Below are 5,663 nucleotides of genomic sequence, written 5' to 3' on the forward strand. Positions count from 1 at the left end.
CCAGCTTGATTTTTGCCTCTAGAGACTTGTGTATTGTTAAACTTCCTAGATAACCTCTCAGATTGTATAAGTGAAAAAGACATTACATAAACTGTCAGCATTTTTCTCTTTTTTCACTCTAAGAACCACCCTTGTGGGACAGTTGTAAGGAATTTAGTAGGGTTGGCTCTAATAAATTTCTGTGGATAGTACTCTAAAAATACAGACTGAACAGGAAGTGATGCTCTCTTTTCTGGCTTTGTTTTTAACAGTTATAGAATTCTACAACAGGGCTACAATTCTTTTAAAAGTTTTATAGGATACTGTGGGAAACCTTTCAATTTTCATTGCATTCTGTTACACTTTCAGTATAGAGGAGGTGCTGTCAGGTATTTTCAGTGGAAGCAAGTACATGCTTTCAGGTCTCACTAAAAACTAGTTGGATTATGTGCTTAATTCCCAGCCTTCCTGTGACCTGATAACTACAGGCTGCTTCAGTTTTGCATTCTTAACAACAGTCCATCACTTTGACAGGGACTGTTGCTCTATCCCTAAAAGAAACAACATATTGCTGCAGCCCCAGGAAGCCTCCTTGTCCAACTACAAGTTCACTGACAGAGTAGTTGAATGAGGCAGTAAATCACGTGCCTCCATGCTGGTCATCAAGAGTGATACTATTAATATCTCTTTTGAGCACCCCAAGCAATAACTCCCTATATTCACCCTTTCTTCTAAATCCTTTCAATACTCAAAGGAAGCTTACAAGAAAGATGAGGACAGACTTTTTAGTAGGGCTTGTAGTGATAGGACAAGGTATAACAGTTTAAAACTAAGAGAAGGTAAATTCAGACCAGATACAAGGAAGAAATTTTTTATGATGAAGGGGTGAAACACTGGAATAGACCAGTGGTAGATGTTCCATCCCTGGAGACATTCAAGGTCAGGATCAACAGGGTTTTGAGCAATCTGGTCTAGTTGAAGATGTCCCTTCTAATTGCAGGAGGGTTGTACTAGATGACCTTTAAAGGCCCCTTCCAATCCAAACCATTCTGTGATTCTGTCACAGAATCACAGCTGCAGTCTCTTAATATTGAAATCTTATTAATGGTTTCAGTTAGGGATCCCAATGGCAATAGTCTGTAGGAGAGAATATATCCTTATTTTCTGATTTGAATGAAAGTTTCATCATCCATGAATATTTGCATGAAATACAAATTCAATTAATTTGGTTTACAACTAATATGGACATCTGAGATTAAGTTTTCCCAAAGAAGTGGAGTTTGACATACTAGGTAACAGGCATGAACACCACAAAACTTGTTTATTTTGACCTAGAAGATGCCACCCTAGTGCCTGCTACTCACCTCTGTGGAGGATGTGGGGCAATTCATGGCCTCCTATAGAGCTCTGCTAGCAGATCACATAGGAAAGCCCTGGCTCTTACCTACCCCACAACATCCCTCTCTCTTGTTCCCCCGTGAGGTTGCTCAAAAATCATCTGAATTTATGCAATGAAAGCTGACCGAGGTCTCTCTTGGTAAATCCAGCATTACAAGCCTTTACATAACAATTCCAGGAGCAACCTTTCTCTCCATCTTCCAAGAAATTTGATAGCTAAAGATTATGACACCTATGCAGAGTGACTTTTCAAGATCAGTGACCATTCCCTATGAAGTTTTCATCCATTACTAACTTTGGAAACAATTTCTTCTATCCCTTTTTATCTGCACCAGTTTGGTGTTACCAGTGTTGCTTCCAAGGTCAAATCTATACCAGCATTAATTTTAGTGAGAGTCACTAGTAACCTCTTAAACAAATTACCTCTTGAACATCAATCTTTGTCAAAGGCGTTTGGAGGAGAATGGTACAATAGACACATACATACACTGCAGCTGGGAAAAAAAGGCTCTTCTCAGCACTCTTCATGTGTATTTTTTGTAGCCAAAAACTAGAATGGGAAAGGAAAAGATAACATCTGAGTTGGGATGACCAAAGTACATAGAGAGAACAATTTAGTCTCTTAAAACAATGCAAGAATTTAGTTTCCAGTAGTAATTCAAGTGAAGGCAGGGGGTTGGGACACATCCAAACATCTATGCAGTCTCTGTGACCCAAGCTATCACATGCAATATACCACACTTCTTTATTTTATTGTTTATTCTGAATGACTACAAGGGCACTTGATGTGATAAAACATGGACAATGTCCTGCATTTAGCTGGAGAGAGTTAGGATATTATCTTTCTGGAGCTTCTCTCTGCAGTAATGATGATACCCGTTTTGGGGTTAATTTTCTGTTGAATAAGCACGTCAGGTTTTAAGGCATTGGTCCAGACTGTAAACAAGTCAGTCTCTTTGGAGCCTGCTTTGGCAGCTCTGCTGAGGTTACTATTTGTATTAAAATATTTGCTAACCTATTCTTCATAAAGCCAGGTATGTTTCTGTGAAAATGAGCTGCAATGTTGACATCTGTCCTCTTGCCAGCAGCAGCAATCACATTACCTTGTTATCTCAGCTAACCCTCCCCCCATGCTGATGCACTAAATAAGGGACTGCTGAAGTTCTGGCCCAGGGCTGATCACATTTCTGCTCCACACACAACTCTGAGTATCTGTGCAAAAGGCAGGAGCAGCTCACTCCTATCATTCCAGTGGCACCAATATCACAATAAACCTTAATGCTGAGAGAAATTGGTGATAAAAATCTCTGGAATGTAAATTTTACACAAGGTAGTGATTTTCACATATAACTGACAAGCAATTTAAAGCACTAATGAGAGTTCAAGAGGGAGTTAAGTGGTCCATGTAGATAGACGGATGCTAGAATAATTTGGATGCATTTAGGATGCAGGATAGACAAAGAAATAATTTCACCCACAAGCTGTTTGGAGCTGTGACTACATCTTGGTTCTCAGCTTGTACAGAGTTCTTTACAGCAAGACTGGCCTATAATAGATCATTGTAATAGCTCTGTTCATATTATGAGGCTGGGGAGTGGAAAGCAAACAATCTTAACAAAGTAAGACCACCACAACTACTTCAATTGTTTTTATAGGTTATCCATAAAATTGTGGGCACTTTTCAGGCATAGAAAAAGGCATAGACTTGGACTTAGATCTTATAGCCCAAGTTTCTAGCCCAGTGCATGCTCCTTGCACTTTCAAAACTCTCATTGACTACAGTAGTAGATCTAGGATAAAATGCAGGAAGTTCAGGATTATTATTTATGATCCAAGAATAAATGAGGTGTTTGCAAAAAGAAAAAGGACTAGCTTCTAAGGGACAGAAGGTTGCTATCGCTTTTGTATAAATGTGCAATCTGGAGGCATAAGAGGTTTTATCTGTTTGGGGTTTTTTGCCATTTTCCATTGGGTAGAGCAGTTAGTAATAACTTTACTTTGCTTAGACTTGCTGTTCTCCATTTTTTTGCATTACACATAGAGTTCAAAGTCTGATGAAGAAATATTATAAATAATTGATGTTGCACCCACAGTACAAACAAGGAGTTAAATCAGGCACTTCGTTGTCTGATTTTTAAATGGTGGCAGATTTACACCTATAAGGCAGAAAAGGTAAGATTTTTCAGTGCACCTGGGTCTGGCCTCATCCTGCTCCCACCAAAGTGAAAGGTTAATGCTTCCACTCCAATAAGAGCAAAGGTGGATAAATGATGAGCACATTTGGGAGCTTTCCCTATCAAGCAATTAGGACTAAGTGTGCTGCTGGGCAGATCCTAAAGTTGATTTATCAGCTAGTGAAAGCTGATATACAGTGTAGCTGGATCAATTTATATCTCATCCTCTGTTCTGGGAATTCCTAGTGACAGTATTGATATAGCTATGATGGGCTTAGTGCACATGCAAAATCAGTTCTGTGGGAAGAGGCAATATGTTTGTTACTCCAGTTTATATAGTTGGAAAATTGGACAACCTTCAGGGCATGTAAAACTCTTTTTCCATTTCGTATCTGAAGATTGACCCATATTTCTGAAGGCATGCTTGTATTTTTTTTTCTGGCAGTATTAGTGGGATTGATGGGAGATACTATCTTTTTCTACAAACTCAGATATGGAGATTTCTTCAAGACATGACTGTCTGTTGCAGTTCTTTCTCAGGTATCTGTGTGTAGCACAAGGCAATCTCTCTTTACTCCCTCTCCCCCCCCCCCCCCATATACACTACTGTTAATTTCTGCCCTTTCTTTTCTCTTCTCTTCTTCCCACTGCTCATTCCCATCCATTATGGTTCCCTTCTTGTAATCATCATGCTGAATTCCTATTTAACTTTTTCCCTTATTTGGTGGTATGGATGGGCTTGCTTCACAAAAGACAAAGCACTCCACCGTATCTTTATTATTGTGTTTTGACATTTTTTTTATTCTCATGTAATTATAGGCTGAGTTACTTTGATATGGACCTGATCCAACATCTGAGTATTTTATTGGTTTGCATACTGTCAGTGTTAAAAATTATTTTTTTCTTTTAAAGTGACAAACTTCCCTTATTTTTCTCATCTTGTTTTCATTAGCTTTTCTTGATGGTAGGTCAGGTTAGGTCCTTTGCCATCTCTGCTCCTTCTGTCATCTTCTAATGTCGAAACTGGCTTTTCCAGAGGCTGTTGTTCTTATCTTTGAACTCTCAGAGCAATGTTTGTATGTGGGGTAGATATTTTTTTTTTTTCCTCTCTGTCTTCTTTGCTGTCTCTGCTTCTTGGCTTTTTGGTTTGGCTTTAGCTTTTGTCTTTCTATTTTTTTGGCTCAGCTGTTCAGTAGCAGAGGCAAAGTTATTGTTAGCTCTCACTGAGAGAAAATACGAGATAGAGATGCTTCTTTCTTCCACAGTTTAGTTCGATGCAAGATCTTCTATTATGAGCCTGATTTTGAATCCTACGCTGACTTTTTGAAGCTGAAATTAATCCACCTGAAATTGCACAGGCAAACTTTGATGTCAGACTACTGTTTTTTTCAGGAAAACTGGACTGATATTAGGCAACATATTTGGGAGATAGGAAGATAGTTTTAAAAGTGGGGTGATCTCACTTTTTGGATAATTTTCTAGTGTTTATTTTAAAGAAATGTCATGACTCAAAACTATCTTGACCCAGAAGCTCCAAATTTGTGTTACTTTGTTGTCCCTGGCAAGAATAGGTGCTTTGGACTCCATTTGGATAGGGGGAGGAGGGTATAATTTAGATATTTGTAACAACAATGTCTACATACATTAGAAACACATCGGTTTTCTGAATACCACATTCTAGCTTGTGCGTTGTTTGTAAACCACATACCAACAGCCTCTGTGCTCTTTAAGAAATATGCAGCACTATACAGTCTTTAGGAAGCACATCGCCAAAGGCTACCAGATGCCTGAACAGTTGCTGTTATATCCATCAAGCAGGATGTAAGAAGCACTCAGTTTGAAGCATCTTCTGATCTCCACAGGAGTTTCTACAGAGTCTGTCAACTTCATGGGCATTCTCAGGATTGTGCTGACTGAGAAGACTCCTCAGTGCCTCTCTGAGCATATCCCAAAAGTGAGGTCTCAATACACCCTGCTCCTAGCCAATACTTGATTGTGAGTAGCTTCCTGCATTAACTATGGCTATTAGGGAAACACTTAAATGTTTCTCTTAAACCCCAGAATGCTAAAATGTGGAACTCCCTTAATCTAGAATTAAGGCCAAGGAAAGAG

This window comes from Antrostomus carolinensis, unplaced genomic scaffold (genome assembly GCF_000700745.2).
Source record: "Antrostomus carolinensis isolate BGI_N321 unplaced genomic scaffold, ASM70074v2 scaffold31944, whole genome shotgun sequence".
NCBI lineage: Eukaryota > Metazoa > Chordata > Aves > Caprimulgiformes > Caprimulgidae > Antrostomus > Antrostomus carolinensis.